This window comes from Vidua chalybeata, chromosome 1 (assembly GCF_026979565.1).
Source record: "Vidua chalybeata isolate OUT-0048 chromosome 1, bVidCha1 merged haplotype, whole genome shotgun sequence".
Taxonomy (NCBI): Eukaryota; Metazoa; Chordata; class Aves; order Passeriformes; family Viduidae; genus Vidua; species Vidua chalybeata.
Genome location: NC_071530.1, coordinates 74,282,813 through 74,305,694, shown reverse-complemented (window position 1 = coordinate 74,305,694; position 22,882 = coordinate 74,282,813).

The window sequence follows — 22,882 nt, the reverse complement described above, 5'->3', positions numbered from 1 at the left end:
TGAATCTGTCATGTTACTGATTATAGCAGGCTCTCTTTTAAAGGGAACGAGTTTTAACTTATAAAGGCATTGAATGTACAATGAACAAAAACATGCCTGGGAAATGTGATCCTTAATTCTTGTCCTTCAATGTTGTAAGCTTCTAAATTTGTTGTTGGCTTTTATAGGTTGATAGGTTTGTTCCCTTCCTCTTACCTCCACATTACCTACTACAAAGGACATGTATAAAGGATTCAGAGATCTTTGTAGTGATACAGTTATTTCAGCAAGTGTTCTCTTTTCGTGAAAAGAGATTCACTAAGAAAGAAAAGTAGAACAGGACTTGTTCATATGCATATGAAATACTCCTAATATTTTCTTCTTATCCTTCCTCAACTGTTGGGCAGGTGATAAATACGGTTTCAGAGACCAAATTTCACAAAATTTATTTCCCAAGAAACATGACTGCATTAACTAAACTCAGATTTAGCCAGCTCCTTATTATTTCAGTGTTAGAGAGCGATAAGTATGGTAGGTAAAATATATTTTAATCTGAAAATTAATTACATAAGAGAGGAAATGCCAAATGGAAATGTGCATGTAAAAGAGGTTTTGTTTGCTCAATAATACCTAAGGTTCAACTGATAATATCTCCCACAAGTAGCTCAATATGGAACTGTTGTAACATTTGGTAGGTTAACGTGCCTTTCTCATATTTTTCCTCTGGAAGAAAATAACTTTTTTTTTTTTTTTTTTTTTTTTTTTTTTTATTTTTTTTTTTTTATTAGTTATGGAAAACAACAATTTGACACAGAAAAAATGTATAAAACTCTGATTGGTCCTCATCTCACTAAAATCATGAATCAGGGAAGAAAAATACATTATACACATACAACCTAGAAAATGATGACCCACAATTTGTTGTAATATTAAAGTAATTTTTGTTGTTATGTAACAGTTAGCTTTACATAATGTGAAATGCTATGCTGTTGTGCTTCCTCATGATGGGTTTAAGTCTTAATAACTGAACTGAGTTATCAGCATATATTGTGAAGCCAAGAGGCAAAATGTCTGTATCACCATTCTATAATTTCCCATTGCTTCATGTCATCTGATGTCTAGCAAGGCTTATGGTGTTTATCTCACCTGCTTCTTAGCAAAATGATGCAGTGGAAGGCTTTAGGGGCTGTGGATGTGTAATGCAAGACTGAATCCTTGTGCTTGTGTGTTTCTTTTGTTTCCTTCTTCTCACACAAAGGCAAAAAGAGTATATAAATTTATCATTAGTGGCTTCTCACTAACCTTTTGAGAGCAGCAAGTATACATTCTTGTATTACTCTGGGAGTGGTTAGGCAACAGTGCATGATGCATGACAGAATTCAAAGTTCCATATTTTCATCATACTCATGCAGTTTAGTAAGAATTTACATGTAAATCATATGATGCCTACCTTTTTTAAGATGAAATGAGCAGGTGTAGTCTCACAGTAAAACTAGCAAAGTATTCTGTTATTCCCTGAAGCATCCTCCTTGTTTCTAGTGGAGTGCTAAGACTTCACTGCAGAAAGTTTTAAGTAGTTAAATACCTCTGACAGGGCAGAACCAGCTCTGACAATACAAAACTTAAACCAGGTTAAGCTAAAACATAAACCAGCCTAAGTCATAGATTCGATTAAGATGATGGAGATACACTGTTCCATAACATCTGAGAATCTTGTTTCCTGTCTTATAGTTTTCAGCCTTTTTACCTGTGAAGCAGGTATCTCCCTACAGGTCATGGAGAGGACCATGCTGGAGCAATTATCTACAGTACAACCTGTGGAGGACTCCACATATTAAAAGGTAGATTTGCTTTAAAGGAAGCTGAAGCCTGTGGAAAGAAGTCACAATGGAGTGGGGGAAAAGTGTGAGGAGGAAGGAGTAGCAGAGATAAACAGGTAAAGAGTGATCACAATTCCCATTTCCCATTCACCTGAGGAACAGAAGGTGGAGGGGGCGAGGTGGGAGGTGGAATAGTTGGGAATGAAAGAGTGAAGCTAATCTGGGAAGAAAAAGGGGTGAGCATATAGAAAGTGATTTAGTTTTGTTCAAGGATAACTGCTATCCTGATATTGATGAATATTTTTGTACCAATGCATAAATACGAAAGGACAGTCAACAACAAAACAAAAGAATTAGCCAAGGAATTTAAGCCATATTATAATGGACAAAACCCTGTAAACTGTAAAATCATATGCTTAGACAGTACGTGATGCTTCAGCTTCAGTGTAATCCATGCAACCATGAAATGTATAGACAACAAAAAGGACAAAGACCACCCAGTATTATTCTATTTTTATCATTAGGGTTATAAAATTATATATGTAAGCTATTTCTCTCTGGAGACTCCTTTTATAGTTTCTTCCAATAAATCATTGCTAACATGATGCTTACATTTATTTACCTTTGGCTCCTCTGCTCACATCTGCCTTTGATTCATCTGCTCTATTGCCAGTAAAATCACTTTCAAAACTTAATTTTATTCTTATTTACCATTAAAAGATATATTTTTTCCTTTTAACAATAATCTTTGCTAATATTAATCCTTCTTTTGCTTCAAAGAAACAAATACAATGCCCATTACTCAAGTTAAAATGGTAAAATGCCATCTCAATAAACTGAAACAAAATATTGATGAATAACAACTGAGCAAGAAAGATGCATTTGTGGCTGTGTTTAAAAGAACGAGAATCGAAAGGCATAGGGCCAAATATTTCTCTGAGGGCTTCTTTATAATGAGATAAAGAATCAGAACAATGATTACAGTAATTCAGAGCAAAATACTTTCCAGGATTCCAGGAAGTTTACATAAACTGCATTAGTAGTAGCAATTAAATTCAAAATGCTACCATCCACTATTAGTTCCATCATAATTGGCCTCACAAAAAACTCTTACAAAAATCAAATAGATACTTGCAAGTGCTTAGTGGCTATCCTGTTTTCATTCAGATTTAAGAGACACAGAAACAAAGGCATTCTGTCTTCCTGTCTTTGAAGCATAAATAAATACAATATTTTGGAGTCTGAAAGTCCCAAAATGTTCCTTGGCAAGAGTCTATCAATATCCATTACCTTATCAGTATGCACGCCTGGTATAAATGTCAAGCCATGGTTTGCCATAATTTTCTTTTTCTCCATCTTTCTATACCCTAAGTCAATCAGTTCCACTCCAGTACAGCAAGACAATACAGCAAAAATGGTCAGATTTTGAAGTGGCTTGGACCATTGGTATTGGCTTCGAAATAACTTTTTTTTTTTACTGCAAGATAAAACAATCATGAAGCTGCAATTGCATGCAAATGTGGTTGCTGGAAAAAAAAAAAAAGAAAAAAAGTGTTGCTGAATAAGAAAATTGCTGACATTATGTAAATAGAGCAAGTTTAATGCATTCAGTAGATGACTGTTGCTTGCAGTTTACTTTTTGCAAATTAGTAATATAGCCATTCAATGATTCAAAACTATTTCTATAAAATAAGGCATAATATTATATCATCAACTCTCAGCCAAAAGCTTAAGCATTTTTTGGTTTCTTTTTAGGAGACATTTTGAATGGCAAATAGCTTTGGGTATACCTTACAATTCCCATTTTAATACTGGGGGTAAAAAAGGAGAAATATTTCAGAAAAATAAGGTTCTCTCACAATCTTTTTTTGCATTTTAAACTCCACATATGTTAAAAACCCAAATTGCTGTTGTGCAACTTTTTTTCCATTAAAGCAATGGCTGGTATTTCAGGTTGCTGAGAGTAAATTTTAAGTAACAGCATCTGGGAAGATGAAGGAAAGATTGTAAGGAGCAAAGAAAATAATTAATAACGGACATCTGTCCATTGTCCTTTAAAAGCCATTATCTTTACTACTGCCTATGTGAGGATTAATCACTCCTTAACTGGGCATCTAGAAGCTGCAAATTGGCAACACTGATAGTGTAGACACTGTCTTCTCAGTGGGAAGATAAAGAAAAAATCTACCTCTTATCTCATCTACCTCTTCATCATGTTCATCTTGTGTCACTACAAATCTCTCTGAATTGGCCTTGCTCAAAACCAAGACACATAACTATATTTTTTTAGTTAATTTTCTTCATACCTTCTCCAGTACAGTTTATTTAGTCTTGAGTTGTTATTATTATTATTATTATTATTATTGGGCCTCATTGGTTAGGAATTGTAGGCAAAATGCTTTGCCATTGAATCATAGAATGTTAAGGGGTTGGAATGGACCTTAAAGATCATCTAGCCACAAGTCCCCCTGCTGTGGGCAGAGACACCCATTTTCATGACCTTATCCAGCCTGGCTTTGGATCCTGGCAGGGTTGGAGCATTCACAACTTAGCTGGGCAACCTGTTCCAGTGCCTCATCACCTTTGGAATAAAAAAAATGTTCTTAATATATAATCTAACCTTCTTTCAATTGTAAGCTATTCCCCCCTGTCTTATCACTACTTTTCCTGATGAAGGATCCCTCTCTGGCTTCCTGGTAAGCCCCATTCAGATTTTGGATGGTTGCTATGATGTCTTCACACAGTCTGTTCCCCAGGCTGAACAGCCCCAAATTTCACCCTTCTTCACAGGGGATGTGCACCAGTCTTCTTATCAACTTTGTGGCCCTTCTCTGGACTTGTTTCAACAATTCCATGTCCTTTGTATGCTGGAGACACAGAGTCGTCCCATCTTTCATTTCTTATTGCATAAACAAAGACATGTTCAAAGAAAGATATATTCCCATGTCTGTGTTTGTTCAGCTTTAGGAATTCTGAATAAAACCCAAAGGCCAACTGCAAAATAATATTAGTCATTGTTCTAGGTATAAAGTTACTACAGAACAAACACAATTGTATAAAATTATTACAGATCAAAAAGAATAATGTGCCACACCAAAAGAAAAACAAAACAAAAAAACAACAACAACAAAAAAAATCACCCCACGAAAAAGAACAAAACAACCTTCCCCACAAATAGTGTTCTTCATTCTTCTCTCCCTGTAGGAACTACTGAATAAAAACACAGCTATAAATACAAACACAGATGCATAGTTTTGTTGCTTAGTATGTTTTCTGTGTCTTGCCTTCTTTTTCTTTTTATTAGATCTTTCTTTCAAGATGGTCTCCTTCCCTCACCCCCTCACTGAGGTAGAATACTGTGTAGGCTTTCTTGGTTTGATTGCTCTGATCTTTACACCTGTGGGATTGCTGCTTTTCCTCCCAGAGCCATTGCAGAGCATGCTCAGGCAGTAGTTTCTATCTATGAGCCTTTTCCCATAATCTCCAGTCTCTAATGGCAACTAGTACCTTCTCAAGCATCAGATGAAGAAATGATTTTAAGTGGAGAAACAGTATTTTACTCCTCCCTCAGGCATGATTGCTATGATTAGCTGGGTCTGCTAGAATGTTCAAGTGCATAAAGCATCTGCTGCCTGGAAAGAAAGTTAAAAGGAAACAAAAAAAGAAAACAACACAGAAAGCTGTTCAACCCTCATTGCCCCTTGGCAAAGCAGCAAAAATTGTGAACAGCTTTGTAAATGTCAACCTGAGGTGTGGAAGTATCTTGTTCTTTATTCATATACCATTACATGAGGTTTGGAAGCAGGTGTAGAAGAGAATGTTTACGACCAAGTGTGTGATGTGCGTGTATGAATATCTGTCTGAGATTATTTGTAAAGTAGATTTTCTAGTTGTTCTGTAGACATTGTCCAACAAGTTATGAGTACAGACAGCATCACCTTTGAAAGGCTTAACAATTCATATAGCAACTGGTTTATTTGCAAATAAATGAAGAGTATTCTATAGACTTTCTTTACTAATTTATTGGAAACAGAAAGATAATATCTCTAAGCATATACTTCTACTAATACATATTTTGGTCTAAATACATAAATTATATTCATCTATGCAATACACAAAAACGCAGCAGCAGTTAATGCTGGTGTGGCATGAAATTTAACAAGAAATGCCAGATTCTGCACCTGGGACATACTTATGTTGGACGCAAGTGTAAATCTGAAGAGAAGTGTCTGAAGAGCAGCCCTGCAGAAAGGGATTTGCGGGTGCTGGTCTGCAGCAGCTCAGTGTTAACCGGGAGTGTGTCTTGGCAGCCAAGAGGAAGAACTGCATTCTGGTGCATCAAACACAGCATCACCAGCCAGTCAAAAGAGGTGATTATCCCACTGTATTCAGCTTTGGTGCAACCTCCTCTTCACCACAGTGTGCAGTTCTAGGTCCCACCATTTAAGAAAAATGTGGAAGTCCTTGAATGAAACCAGAAGGGCTAGTCATAAGTTCCCTTATCTTATTGCAGCAATGCATTTAATTAGCACATAGAAATGCAACTGAAAATTTTATTGTTGGCAAAAGCTCTGGCAAAAGTCCATTATGATGTGATTATATAGTTTCAAAAATATAAAGAACATTTTTCAAATAGCTTCAAGTATGTTGTTCATTTCAAGCAGCGTGGAATTTATTTTCTTTTTTATCACACTACATTCTGACAACATCTTAATGTCAACCTCTTACCCCTGAGATTAAAATTTTTCTTCAGAATGAGTCTCAGTTACTAATTTGGTCAAGGTTAGAATCCAATTTGGCTCTTTTGGCACAAATGAAGAATAAATTAAGGCAAAAAGCTGCAAAGTGCTGCTCTTTACAAAAGAACCTTTGATAAGGAAGAAATCATAATTTTATCTTAAGTGATTTTAATCACGGTTAAATAATGCTGGACCAACAGAATATTTGTTTAATTGAATAGAGACATAGAATGTAGCAGAGGTAATTTGTCAGGGTAAGGAAATTTAGGTGTGATTCAATTTTCTTCATACAAAAAATCTACCCTCCATCCTCTGCAGAGCGTGCTAAGCACATTATTTATCCTGTTGGCATTAGTGTTAGCTGTATTATCATGTGAAGCAGAGCAATAAAATGGACTGTTTAGATCATTTCACATGAAAAAGTTGTGCTGCACAAGGATGAAGATTCTTTTTTTTTGTTTTTGTTTGCCTTTCGTGGATACCACACCAATCAAAGCTAGAATTTGCTTTAAGGTACTAGATTACTACTGAACTTATGTACTTATGTAAAAAAATCTAACCTTTGAAAAGTATGAAAGTCCCAGTGATGAAATTTAAAGCTGAAACAATTGAAAGAAGTTTAGAAATACATTTGATACTCCAAATTTTAACAGTCTAGAACTGGATTACCTTTCTAACCTGGTCTGAAAAAATGATCAAAATGTTCCTGAACTAAAAATGGGTTCTCACTCTAAAAGTCCCGCAAAAATATCATAGGAAATTCTAAAAGGTCTCAGAAATAGAAAGTTAATTTTGGCATACCCTGTCAAGAGATTAAAATCCAAATATTACTGAACCTAAATTCTTCAGATCTTGAAGTAACCCCTGTTGATTATTGCTGAAACATTTGCCTAAAGGGAGAAAAAAGCTTGTACTACAAGGACAACAACTTCAGATTATGGCACTGTGAATTTGCTATCTCTTGAGAGCAATACAAACTCAGGGCTGGTATTTATTCTCTAACAAAGTTCAGTGGTAACTGTAGTTCTTTTTCTGTTGGGTTTTTTTTTTCCTTGAAGGGAAATGAATATAAACAAAATTTTAAGCAATGTAGAAGAAGTTATGTAAGTATTCTAGTCTTACTCCTGAATGTGCAGTAGTGTATAAGGGAAGGAAAAAGAGCAAACTATAGTCACCATATTCACATGCCTCTAAACACATAACAGGAGTTTTTCTCTTCCCTTCATGAGAAGACTGCAATCTAATTTTGCTTAATTAGTTCTATCCCAGCCTCATCAGTTCCTCACAGGCAATACTGCACCAAAGGTAACTAAATTACTTTTTGAACATTAAAAAGGGACCCACAATACAATAAAGTTTTTCAAACCAGAAAATACATGCTAAATTCTCATTTATAAGGTCTTTAATGGATTCCAAACACAAAAAGCCTTCATCAATTTATCTTCTTTCTTTCATCTTCTTTAATCTGGTTCATCTTAAGAGTAGGATACTGATAAAGCAGGAGGACGTCACCTACACCTTTGCTGTCTTTATAGTCTCCTGCAGTTCTGCAAAATATATGATACAGAATTATTTTCATTCCAGAATTATTTTCATTCCAATCATGCAAATATTTTCCTCTTTTGATCAATGCAAAATTTTAGCAACTCTAAATTGTTGTGCACATTGTAAAGAATACAATTTGTTTCATTATCTGGACTCATTTTATGTTTTTTTTCATAATGCTTAGTAACAGAATCTTAGAACCCCAAGGACATCCTAAATAGACTGACAAACAAGGATTCAACTGAATCTATTATACCAGATGGATGATTAGAATTGGAAACTGTCAAGCATATCATAACGGTTAGGCCTATCTATTGTATAGTTATACTTCTGGTTTCAGTGCTTAAAGTCAATGCTTCCACTGTCTGATAACAATGCAAATCAAGACAACAAAAAACCATAAAGATTATGTTCACATAATAGATAGATTATGAAGAAATTAAAACAAAAAAAAAAGAGAATGTAATGAATGCTTTAAAAATTGTACTTTGTTTTCATTGTTTACAGAACTGTGAAAATAAGGAGTCCTGTCTGAAAGAGCAGAAGGTCCTGTTATATAAAGGATCAGGACTGAACTCTTGTGTATAGGAAGCAGTCTTGAACATGACACCAAAGTGCTTTCAAAAGGATTTGAATATTTAAGTCATAACTGACTTATATTGGACACAGAATGAGAAAGCCTTCAGGGCAGAGGATAAGGAATTACAAAGAGGGAAAGAAGGTAAACTAGAGCCAAAGGAAGGAGTAGCTGAAGTATTAGGAAGAAAGGAGTGAAGTACATGATATACACATGTCAGTGCCCTTGTTATGACTCTGTTATTTTCTGAATGACTACTCCTTCCTGAAAACAGAAATTAAATGAAAATACTAGATTTTGTAGATGTTCTAAAGGGAAAATGACAGGATTTAGTAACAGCCTGAATGTGAGAGACAAAGGACAGAAAACTGTCTAATGCAATAATAAGTTACCTGTTTAGGGGATGAGAGGGATTACAAGCCTATATGCAATGATGGGAAAGGATACCAAGGTGAAGACACATATGCAATGCTTATTTGCTTCCACCCCTCTAAAAGGTCTACATTTCTGTTATAGAAACATGAAAAACCCACAGTGGTTTTCAGAACTGAAATTCAGTACGTGTCAAGCATTGAATAAATACAAATTTTAAGGTGAGATAAAATGTCCAAAATTATATAGAGAATTGCATTTTGGCTCTTTATATATAAGCTGCTTTACACAAGACTAGGAGGGATTGAAATGTCTGATAAAAGATATCAATAAATGACAAGAAATTAATTTACATTGCAAAATCAATTACTATGTCTTGATTAAAGCCACTTAAATGTGTTTAAAAATAAACAATGGTGAAACAGTGGAAGAAACTGTAACTATTTAAATATGTAACAATTTTAAATACCATTTTAAACACACTTTTCTTCTTTGATTTTAATTTTGTTATTTTCTACCCTTTCCATGTAACAAATGAAGCCAAATTGTATTGGTGATCACAGACAAAGACTTTGGATCTTAAAAGGGGAAGAAAGTACTTACAACAGGGTACCGTCCTCTTGATTCCATGATAAGTCTAAATCTCAATGGCAGCATATCAGACCAGTTATAATATCATATCAGATGATGGAAAAGTTCCATAGTTCTTCTGAAAGCTTTTTCTTGTTATTTTCTCTTTATTTCCTTCCTTCCTTCCTTCCTTCCTTCCTTCCTTCCTTCCTTCCTTCCTTCCTTCCTTCCAAACTTCCAAACTTCCAAACTTCCAAACTTCCAAACTTCCAAACTTCCAAACTTCCAAACTTCCAAACTTCCAAACTTCCAAACTTCCAAACTTCCTTCCTTCCTTCCAAACTTCCTTCCTTCCTTCCAAACTTCCTTCCAAACTTCCTTCCAAACTTCCTTCCTTCCAAACTTCCTTCCTTCCAAACTTCCTTCCTTCCAAACTTCCTTCCAAACTTCCTTCCAAACTTCCTTCCAAACTTCCTTCCTTCCAAACTTCCTTCCTTCCTTCCTTCCAAACTTCCTTCCTTCCAAACTTCCTTCCTTCCTTCCAAACTTCCTTCCTTCCTTCCTTCCTTCCAAACTTCCTTCCTTCCTTCCAAACTTCCTTCCAAACTTCCTTCCAAACTTCCTTCCAAACTTCCTTCCAAACTTCCTTCCTTCCTTCCTTCCAAACTTCCTTCCAAACTTCCTTCCAAACTTCCTTCCAAACTTCCTTCCTTCCTTCCTTCCTTCCAAACTTCCTTCCAAACTTCCTTCCAAACTTCCTTCCAAACTTCCAAACTTCCTAACTTCCTAACTTCCTAACTTCCTAACTTCCTAACTTCCTTCCTTCCAAACTTCCTTCCTTCCAAACTTCCTTCCAAACTTCCTTCCAAACTTCCTTCCTTCCAAACTTCCTTCCTTCCAAACTTCCTTCCAAACTTCCTTCCAAACTTCCTTCCAAACTTCCTTCCTTCCAAACTTCCTTCCTTCCTTCCTTCCTTCCAAACTTCCTTCCAAACTTCCTTCCTTCCTTCCTTCCAAACTTCCAAACTTCCTTCCAAACTTCCTTCCAAACTTCCTTCCGAACTTCCTTCCTTCCGAACTTCCTTCCTTCCGAACTTCCTTCCTTCCTTCCGAACTTCCTTCCTTCCTTCCGAACTTCCTTCTGAACTTCCTTCCTTCCTTCCTTCCGAACTTCCTTCCTTCCTCCCAATTTAAATTTAGACTTTTATATTTCCTATTCTATGTTGTTAATTGGATCAAGTCAGATTTAATTCCACTGAGTCTGCAGCTCGTGTCATCACCATATAAGCTGTTAAATCCCTCTGAAATCTTCAATTCCTTTGAAAGTAGCAGAGATTTTTTCCAGGGTCCTCACTCTGCAAAGTGTGTGGTAGGTTTTGATCAGAGATATTTTGATTTCAGTAAATTCTTATGCATGTCTGGTGGTTGGATGCACATGTGAAACTACTCCTACATGGTGAGGAGATTCCACCAATGATTATATGGAAGAGGATCATCAAATCCATGTCTTTCAGTCTTCTACCAAACAGGTAGTGTTGAAACTTCAGTGAGGACATTAATTCATTTCAATGCTTCATTAGAGACAATCATCATCTTTCAGGTTATTTTTTTGGTTTTAAAGACAGCTCAGAATTTAAAATAAATAAAATTTTATTTTTAATACACCTTCAAGTAGAAAAAAGATGCCTTTTTGGCCCACTCTCACATGAGAAAGACACCTATGTTAAAATTTGTATTTTTCTCTGGGGAACAATAGCTTCATTGCAATTCATTTATGCTGGTTTTTATTGCTGTCCTCAGTTTGAGAATATTGACTCTTAAGGCACCACCAGCTGGGAAAGGCTTTATTTCTGCAGTGCCCATGGTTTCTACTGGACTACACTGTGCACTTTTTATGCCAAGGCAGTTTGAGCCTCTTCTTTCAATTTGCTGCTGTAAAGGTACAAGTACAAAAATGAGTTGAGTCACTAAAGACAAAATGTAGGTTTGAAAAGAAGGCTAAACTACTACTGCATCTTATTTTACATCTGCAGTTCTTTAAAATGCTATATCAAGCACTGAAAGTAGTTTATTTTGTGCTCAAAACTCAAACAGTAAATTACTTTATGCATTATTTTTGATTGCTGTGTTTAGGCTTTTTCTGATATTCAAAACCAGTGAAGATAAATTTGTTGGTAGACAGTCTCTTTTCTTTGGACCACATAATATTTACCTTATTCCTCAATAACTATATATCTATATAGGTTTCTGTAAATCTGTACTCAAATCCATAAACCACTTATGCTTGTGTGTGCATAAACAAGTATTTTTTAGATAAATATATTTGTAAATAGATTGAGAATTTGCATATCTATATGCATACATAGATAAATAAAATTACCTTTTATTCAAAAATACATTTGGAAATACCTACATGTTTAGGATAATATTCATAAGGAATGAGAATTTACATTCTTAAAAAAAAAGTATATGATGCCTATTTTTTTGTATGAAATAGAGCAGAAGGCCAAAGTTATCATCAAAAAGCAATGAAAATTTCTTGTCATCAGAATAGTCAATTTTTTTAGTCTTGTTTATATATTTCTTCTTTTGATCATTTGACATTTATGTAGTACTATGCTTATAACCCTGAATTATTTTATATTTGAAGTAATACTAAGGAAAATGGAACTTTGCTAGATAAGAAGCATTTGACTTCCAAACTGTCAAAACAAACTTGCCTTTTCTCCCAAATTTATTCAAAATTGAGATATCACCATGAAATATTTCACATTTCAAAACATTCTGTTCAGTATTTTTGTGAGGTTCTGATACCTGTCAAGAAATCAGCAATCTGATTAGCTAATATGTTATATAAATAAAACAAACTTAAGCAATATCAGTTTTAGGTAATCTTATATAGATTCTCAATAGCACATGCATCAGTTTTAGATGAAATGTAAGGATTTTTATTTTGGATTTTTTTAAAAAATATTATTTTTATTTAATATGCGTGCTTTTGGTTTGCTTAGAGTTTTAAATAAATATGTTTATGGCTATTCTCATTCTATATGTAAAGTTTATTTCCCAACTCTGAATACTAACTTCTGATTTGTGTCTTGAGATGATTATTTCACTAGAAGTGAAATAGCATTTTATTTTTTTTTTTTTTTTTTTTTTTTTTTTTTTTTTTTTTTTTTTTGTCAATAGGTTCAAAATTGATTAAATCAGCTGTTGTTTGTTGTGGCAATTTCCTGTAGTAAAGACAACCCTAAAGAATTTCATAAAACAAACCAGAATATTTTAAATGGAAGAAAGCAAGAGAGAAGCTGTGACAGGACTTTATGCCTTTCAGTAAGAAATTTTGCTGCTCAGTGTCAGGGCACATCATACAACACCAGGCGATGGGGGAATGGCCAAGGCTGGACTGGGGTGTGGTCTTGCTAGTGGGCAACAGGATCAGGACTGGTGAGGGTCAAACACAGCCCTGGAATGGATAAGCAGGGCCATGAGGTTGGATGTAGGGAGGCTGACCAGAATCAGTATGGACTGTCAGTTCCTGCAGAGCCATTAGGTCTTTTCTGTGATAATTTGAGCTGAAAAGGGAAACAATAATGATATTGCAAATTTCATTAAGTTTTGGAAATTTTCTTTCCAATGTATCTAATTTTATTCTCCTCAAAATCCTGAATGTTTCTGATTTCATGGGCATACTATAATTTATCTTGCAAAACTGTCATAGCAGACAAAATCTGCAATAGAAAACTATACATTATTCTATACAACTAAACTATACAACATTATTGAAAGTTTGATGAAACTTTCTAGAGCATAGACTATAACATAAAGATTTGTTTTTTCGTTTTTTTTTTTTTTTCTCTATAGACTCCTCTATATCTGCTTAAGCAACATAGAATATGTGAACAGCCTCCCTTCTGGCTCTTCCAACACATCTTGTTTCAGTTCATTTGGAAACAGGAAGCTCAGGGTAAGTAACAAATGATGGCGGAATTTGAAAATATGGGGAAAAGTCTTTTTCCTTCTTGAATTTAAGATTATTTAATACATCTCAGACCACCATGACCAATTCTCTTTCTCCAGTATTTCTTCTTGCATTCATATTGAATGTGTCATCTGCTGGAACTTTTTTTTTTTTTGTTAGACCCAGAAGAATGGGTCTATATTTAGTAAATATATATATTTACTAATATAGTAAATCCTACACTCACCTCAGTTGTTAAAACCACGTCATAGACCTCAGTGAAAGAATTAATAGACAATTTTTTTTTTCCAAAAAGTATTTAAAACTTGGTTTTAACTGTTCCAGAAACTTTCCGGGCCACTTTTGCCACACAGTTTAATGAAGATTTAAAAAGAAAAAGAATTTTGAGGGTTGTTTTTGTTCTATTTTGTTGCTTTGTTCATGAATGAAAATGGAATTTTAAAAACACTCCAACATTTGATATTGGGTTGACCAACTAATTTGCACAGTCTTGGTTTTGACTTTTGGTGTGACTTTTTATCATCACCTCTAGAAACAAACTGGAAGAATAATGACTTGGAAAGATAATTTTTGAGACATATGCTGCCTGCGGCATTACAGCTACAGGAGCTTCCTTTCCTGAAATAATATTTATAGTTTTCTCTGTAGTGGAGAAAGTGGAAATATATCTCTTAAATATTAATAAATAAAATTAGTATAAAACAGTCTTCTCATAGAAAAGTTTGTCTATTAAGCATCAAACAGAGTTATAATGTTAAAATTTGGAAGGCTATGTTTTTAATGGCTGTAATCTTTATTGCATAGTTCTAGTTTTTCTGTCTATATACATTCTTCTTGAAAGTGAATCGAAAACTGAATGCATGGAAAAAATGATAATAATTCAAGTAAAAAACAAATAGTGTATGACAATGCGAATTGAAAAACCAGAAAGAGAGGTGCTTTTTGGATGAAGAAACTGCAGTCAGAGCTTTATTGTTGATTATCTGCTCAGATATATGACTGCTCACACAAAAACAAGCATATTATTTGACCAGAGAGTACTTTTAAAATCACAGTTCAGAATTACTTTGAATTTGATCCAGTTTGCTGCTGAGGGAGAGGTCTTTCAACCAAAGAAGAAACACAGTTAAATAAAACCAAAGTGGATCCTTGTGTCTCAACAGCTCTTAAAATTTTTAGTAACTTTCTTGAAAGAACAGACTTTTGTTTCTCTAAACACAGTTTAAAAGGAACTTTGTGGCTAATAATAGCTTGCTAGCAAGCAAAGAGACAACAGACAGAATATATTCTAGGTTAATACAAATTCCTTTTATCAGACCTTTTATTTTTTTATTCCTTTTTAATCTGGAAATTATTGGGATGGAGGAGTTAAATGCTCCCAAATTAGTGTTTTTATTGAGATTACAGATCCTATTATAATCTTTTAAATTTAAGGTTCTATAATATGTGTTTGATTGTTACCATATTTATAATTCGTCAGCCATGAAATTCCAATAGCATAAAGACCTTTCACTTACGGGAAAGATTTGACCCTCAGCTTATCTAAAAGTGAATAAAATCTTGTCTTCTGCTCTTTATTTTTTTCATGTGTGAGTTATCTTGCTAATCCAATATTAAATAGATTAATGGTGTAGAAAAAAGGCATTTTCTTGCATGATTCAAAGGCTATTGCTTGAGTGCACTGAGTTTCCTTCTTAGTACTTTGTGAGTGTTGAGAACTTAATGAGCTCATAGCTCCTTTCAGAAAGAGTAAAAAAAAAAAAAAAAAATCTGGCCTAATGATTGCTTTTGCAGCCAGCAGTAGCAGCGCAGTTAATATATTGCTGTGTGGGAATTGCTTCTAGCAGCTGTCACAGCATACAGTCACTGCTAAGTGCTGGGGTGTAGACCTGACTCTTGCTCTTGATTAACTAGGGAGTAATCAGTGAAAGAAAGGTGCAAGCAATGCAAAGGGTGACTTGAAATAAAGGCCTGTCTCCCAGCACAGTGACTACACTTCCTACCAAGATTTTTCTCACAGAAGAATTGAACTTGCTAGAGCTGCTGAAGCTGGGCCAGCTAATAGACCTTTAACTGGTGTTATAGTCCACATCCTTTGCTGTAACAGAGTCTTTTCCCTTGTCGTAAAGCTCTTCCAAAACTTCTCAGAATCAAGTTATATTTCGAGTTTGAATTTTTTTTTTGAGTAAGGAAAGTTTCTGTCATATTTAGACTATTTTTTACTACTAATAGCTTTGTTTTGAGAAGATGAAAAACAGCATAGAAGAGATATATGTCTATGGCATAAAAATAGAACATTAGACATCCTTTATGCACTCTGTAGAAGATGAAAGAATTTGTGACGCTTGTCATAAATCTGCTTTGTTATAAACAGAAAAAGGTTTACACAGAGCACTGGTAAAAGCGTTTAAACTAATCTAACTCCATGACCTAGGAAGACCTGTTTTTACCACCTTTCAGGAGAAGGAGAGATGAATGGGTATTGGCTCAAAACAGCTAGGGAGAAAGTGTGTGTATATGGAAGGGGGAAGTCAGGGAGAGTGGTGCCCTGCTCCACAACCTGCCCCCCCTACCCTCTGGTCTGGTTCTGAAATGGCTGCCAAGCCATGTGACACACTGAAAACCCCAAAATACTGCTGGCCAGTCACATAGATTCCCTGGGGAACATTAAAGCAAGGTGCACACCTGCAGGAGGGCTCTGGCTCTTTTTATATTCCATAGAATATAAAAAGCTGTGGCAAGGGTGTGCAGCAGACACACCCCACTGCCTTGGATTTACAAGCAGTTGAGTCTATGCTGGATCTAAGGTGGTGACCATATGTGTTTTTCTTTCTCCTTTTTCTTTGTCTTTCTCTCTCTTTTTCTCTTAACCTCCTGTTCTTGAAATATATTGTAAGACTAAAAAACTTCCAGTCAAGTGCCCTATTTTGTCTGGATGTTGCTTTAAAGTTTGCTAAGTACCTTATTTTGCCTTAATTTTCTAAAGTTTGCAAGGAAAAATTATTAAACCTCCTGAGAATTTAGTTATTTTGCCCATGCACCACCAGAATTAATATAATTACCTTTCTCCTTACACTCATCAAGCAGCCTTCGGACTTAACAAAAGTCAGCAAGATTGGCTTTTTTTCTGTTGTTGTGGTTTAACCCCAGCCAGCAGCCAAAGCCCACACAGCTGCTTCCTCGCTCCCCCAACAATTAGATCAGGGAGAGAACTGGAAGGGTAAAAGGTAAAAATCTCATAGGTTGACATAAAGACAGTTTGAGAGGGAAAGCAAAAGCTTCACACAGAAGCAAAGAGAAACACAGAATTAATTCATTGTTTCCCATGGGCAGGCAGGTATTCAGCCACCTCCAAGAGAGCAAGGCCCCATCCCACATAACAATGACTTGGAAAGACACAAATACTATCACTCCAAATGTCCCTCCCTTTTCTCCTTCTTCCCCTCACTTTATATACTGAGCATGATGCCATATGGTCTGGAATATGCCTTTAGTCAGTTTGGGTCACCTGTCCTATCTTGTGTCTCCTCCCAACCTCGCAAGCACTCCCAACTTCCTCATCCAAATTCATTACCCACCACACTCCTTCCCATTCTTTGGTATAAAACAGATATTGTTCCCTTAGTCTATGAACCACCCCTGCAAAATGTCAAAAAATATATAAAAAAAGTAATGTCTATTAAATTAATTTAATTCATAGCTTTGGGTTCCATTTGTTCTGGAGGTCACTTGGGACAGAATTGTGTTGTGTGGGGCTCTTGGGCACCGAACCAGCTCAGGTCAGGCCACTGCTGCATTTCAACTGCTTCCTTTAAGGCTTCTCCTCCATTAGCTTTGGTGCTTCCCACTGTAGTAATTCTTGTAATATACCACTCAAATTGTGGTTCACAAAAATTTAAAGGCACATCCATTGCAATCTCCACCCCTGGCCTTCTTGGGCATTTCAATGAACTCCTCCCCTTTTTTTCCAGCCTGGCTGCCATAACAGATTCCTGCTGGAGTCCACCATTAGTTTAATTCATGTCATAGTCCTGCATGGGCTACAGGGGCACAGTCTGCTTCACCATGGGCTGCATCATGGGCTGCAACTGAATCTTTCCTTCCCTTGCTCCAGCCTGAGGTCCCATTGCCTGGAAATTGTCCTCTTTGAACTTCTCCAAAGCAGGTCCTTACCACAGGCTGCAGTTATCCAAGAACTGCTCCCGCATGGGTCCTCTGGGAGGTCAGAAGGCCTGCCAGCAAACCTGCTCCAGGCCATGCTTGATCACATGCTTGACTCTCCTTTAGGCATCCACCTGCTCAGATGTGGGGTCCTCCATGGTTTGCAGGTGGATTCTGCTCTATCATGGAGTAACACACACGTCATAGTCCCTTCTGCTTGGGTTCACAGCAGAATTCCAGCCTGTCCAGTACATCAACTCAGAAAATAGAAACAATGTCCTGGCCATGTGCCAACCCAGGCTGTTATCAAAGGAGATACAATTCAGTAAGGTGATAAAGAGTGCAGCACTCCAGCAAGAAGCAAAAGCATAAAAACAGCCACTATCAAGCACTAGACTCTTAACATAGAATTGGAAAAGTGGACCCATGGCAAGTACAAGAGCTTGCTCATTACCATTAAACAACACTAACAGATATAAATTCAGTACAGTATGTCCCTATCAATCAATTTATCTCAACAGTTTGATGCCTACCTGGCTCACCAAGAAAGGACTGTTGTGGTTTAACCCCAGTCACCAAACAAAGCCCACACAGCTGATTCCTCACTCCCCAACAATTAGATCAGGGAGGGAACTGGAAAGGTGAAAGGTGGAAGACTCATGGATTGACATAAAGACAGTTTAGGAGGGAAAGCAAAAGCTTCACACAGAAGCAAAGCAGAACACACTCCTTCCCATGGTTCAGCCACCTCCAAGAGAGCAGGGCCCCATCCCACATAACAGTTACTTGGAAAGACAAACACTATCACTCCAGATGTCCCTCCCTTTTCTCCTTCTTCCCCCCACATTATATACTGAGCATGATGCTGTATGTTGTGGAGTATGCCTTTAGCAAGTTTGGGTCACCTGTCCTGGCTTGTGTCTCCTCCCAATCTCCCAAGCACTTCCAGCTCCCTCACCATTGTGGCAGTACAGAAATCAGAAAAGGCCTTGGCTCTGTGTGATCCCTGCCCAGCAATAACAAAAAACATCTCTATTATCAATCCTGTGTTCAGCACAAATCCAAAACACAGACCCACACCAGCCACTGTGAAAAAATTAACTCCACCCCAGCTGAAACCAGCATAGATGTGAAAACGTTAAAAAGTCACAAAGAGAGACCTTTGATAGAATGTGTTTACTCCAACAATATTCTAAAAATTTCAGGAACGTAATAGTAATTGGTGTTAAATTTCACCTCTGTTGCCAGTAATTTGTCACAGTAAATATTCAGCATTGAGTTATAACTTTTTAGGTGTTTCTAGAAGTAGGATGGGCTGTTTAAAAAATTAAAATTATTTTTCTTGTTACAAAAGAGCATATATTTGTGTTTTGTGGATCTTTTTCCAAAGAAATATAAAAATATTTCTCAAAATAACTGATTATAATAAGCATTCACAGCTGTATTCACCAGCATTTCTGCAGGTATATACAACAAGCCTTACGTATTTTCAAAACTGCTATCTATAAGGCTCATTATGATTCCCCAGTATGCTTCTGTTAACAAATTATTATCCCATTAAAATAAAAAAAAGTCAACTAAACACTTTATAATAATAATTTGTCTACAAATTGTCCAACTGTTGCAGCGGCTGTAATAGCAACATGGATTCATTGAATGGACATATGGTTATATTCAATTAATTACTTGAGCACTGGACTGTGCTGTATACATGTAGAGAGTCTAGAACATGTTGTCACTGCAGATGCTGTGATAGAGACAAAAATAGTGACTTTACTTCAGGGAAGCATATTGCTGTTTTAGGAGTGTAATGGCCCCTGAAAAACTCATTCATAAGTGTTATATACTGTTGACATAATAGCACAAGTTCAGGAACATTTTCTTTAATTGCCTTTTCTGATCGTTGACACATTTTGTTTTCTGTAATAAGATCAGGAAGAAAGTCTATTATTCCAAAATAAAGCAGATAGAAAACTTTTGCTAATTTTATAAAACATACTGCTTTTATTCAGATATGCTTGTACTAGTAGGTAAGACATTTGATTTCAGAATTGCTACCAAGGGAGTTAGTGGGCTGTCAAGCTCTAGGAGGCTGATGATATAGTTTCTAGAAATGGTTGAATTGTTTTTCTGTGAAAATAAATTATCTAAGCAATTACACCTTCTTTGTTCTGTTAGACAATAATTTATCAAATAAGCTTCATTTCTTAAATGTGAATTTTATGCATGAATGTAATCTGAACAGTTTAGATGGCAGTTTGCAGTCTAGGGGGTATATATGAATTGACCACTTAGACTGTATTTTATTGATTATTTCTAGTGTGCAATTGAATTCATCTGATGTTTTCTTTTTGATCATTTGACTTTGGGGAGAACTGTATAACCAGCAGTTTTTAAACAGTGAAATCGCAAAATAAAAATGAAAGAAAAAAAAATTATAGCTCTTTTAGGACTAGTTTCCAGTTGTCTGGATTTCCAGAACCAGTGCAACTTTCACCAGAAAAAATGAAATGTAGTTCTTCTTGTCCAAACTTTTGGTGCATGTGATGGTCTATGAAACGTTACTACTCAACCATCTCCCTGAAGTAACTGTCAAACTAGAGAGCATCAGTTTAAGAGGCATTGCCTCTGTCTGCTTAGTTTCTTCCTGAAATTCTTTGAAATGAGACCCATAAACAGCTGATGGCAAAAGGTACATTGTTATCCCTGTTGTCTCCCTGTGTCTTGTTTGGAGATAATATTTTCTCAGAATGTCCTTGTCTGGTGATGGCCCAGGAATTAAAACTCTTTAAGACTTTCTGATATGCTGATTTTATGCTACTATTACTACAGCACACTTTTTGTGAAAAGTGGATTCCACTAAATAGCCATCTAAATTTTGTGGTTTTATAAAGTCTATTTAAGGATAGCAAAGGCTGTTCAACCAACCAACTGATGGAACTGGCTCTGTTTTTTCTTTAAATATTGTGTTATGCAACTTTAAATACCTTATCTGACAAGCTCTAGTCATTAAACAGTTAATAAGGGTGAGGAAGAAGTTAGTTTGAGATGTATTAAAGATTTAATTTAAATGGCATTAGATAGAACTATCATTCAGAAAATCAATGTGTTGCATCCTGGGATTGGGTTTTAGGGGTTCTTATTTGTGTTAGCTAGTCGAGTCCTGTGTACCCCCGTGCTTCCCCCGTGTTGCTCCCCCCTGCAGTTTCTGGCCCCATGCTGCCTGCTGCTGGATCTTCCCCCTCTGCCACTCCTGTAACCACCCCCCCGTCCGGCCCTGGGAAACCCCGTGCTGGCCACCCCAATCCACACGATCCCGCTCAGTCGAGGCTCGGTGCCCGCCCCTGCGGGATTCTCTGGTTGGTCCCGGTTGCTGGCGTCACCGCCACGGCATCCACCCCTATTGGGCGGCAGGCCGTGGATCCTCTTGCCCTGCCCCTCCATAAAACCCTATCCCGCCGGCACCCAGGCGCCATTTTCTCCTATGTGAGTGCCAGGAGCAGTCGTGTCCTTCCATCGAACCACAGCACGTGACCAATAAAGCATTCCTGCCAAGCACGGAGTAAATGGATAAATTCCTTACCTCTTTACCAGATCCCTAGCACATGGTAACAGAGGCTGGCCAGCCCATACGCCCGAGACACAGAGCCGTGTCCGGGAACCCGCGGCAGCAAACCCCGGCAGCACGTGGAAGCTACGCCACAGCCGGGCTCCCAAGAGCCGTGTGCAGCTGGGGAGAGTGAAAACCCACGCTGCATCAATGCATTGCAAATGACAGTAACAGTTTCCAAATTGAAAATAGGCTTTGAGAATAAAGGATAAATTAACATAGAATCATAAAATGTCCTGCATTGGAGAGGACCTTAAAGATAGTCTAGGTCTAGCTCCCTCTGCTCAGAGTTCCATATCCATTGGGAGATCACTTCTCTTTTCTTTGCTTGACAAATTTTTGTTCAGCAGCTAATTAGCTACAGTTATCAAGTAGAAGTTTTTTGATTGAATTATTTTTCTCTTAGGCATTTGTAATATGGCACACAGAGAAACAGACAGGGTTTTTCATCAAAGACAAATCATTCAAACATGTTCACATTACATTTAGGCCACTAGTGAGTGGCCTGCATATAGTCATGTCTATTTGATATTCTGTCGGAGGGAGATGGCTCCCCAAAACTGCTTTTTGCAAATTTCTTTTAATGGGTTTCTTTACTCAGTCAATCACTTGATGATTTCACCTCTTGAGAAACTTTTCCTGGCTTCCTTCTCAATAGAAGAATTTGTGTCATGGCCAAAGAACAAAACTTGGATTGGAGTAAAAATGTTAAATTGCAATCTCCATCCATTTTAAGTGACCATACAGCTCAATTGTACTTTGGCTTTAGTTTTGGGTTGGTTTTTTTTTCCGATCTATTATTTCTAAAGGAAAAGAGTAACATTTCCACTCAAAAATTCTCTTGTTTATTTTTTGAGAACACTGGAGAAAGGATCATACCCTATATATTGCATTCTCTAAACACTGAAGCAATGTGACTTACATTCTTGTAGTTGAAATTAGATATTCACACATATATATGTATAGCACATGAAGATTAGGTGTGCTGTAGGAGTGAAGAGTTGTGTATGCACTATGGAGATGTGGCTTGCTTTGTTTTAAGGAAGAAAATATGTTATTTTTAAAGTTAACCACATTATTAAAAATTTGGTGACAGTTGTTAATTTTTAAAAGGATGTGAAATTAGTTCAAAACCCCTTCAGTTCTGTTCTTTTTTTTTTTTAAAGGAGTAATACCTAGAATTTGAAAATAAGGGGTAAAAGAGGAGAATAATTTCTTTATATATTCTGAATCTCTGGTAGTCTTGTATCCACTAAATTCAAGTATAAGGTCCTAGATATGGCTTTTCTTCTTCTTTTTTTTTTTAAGTAAAAATTTCCTTTAACCTACATTCTTATTATAAATCTTCAAGACAGTACCATTCAAAGGTAATTCATTCTTTGTCATTGTGAAAGAACCCTGCAACTTAAAGAAGAAGAGGAAAAAAATAGAAGAGCATCAGAAAAGGATCCAGTGATCAGATTGTAATCTTCTGGGTTGTGTAGAAGTCTTGGATGGTGTATTATTTTTCTAAGCACTTTTATGGGC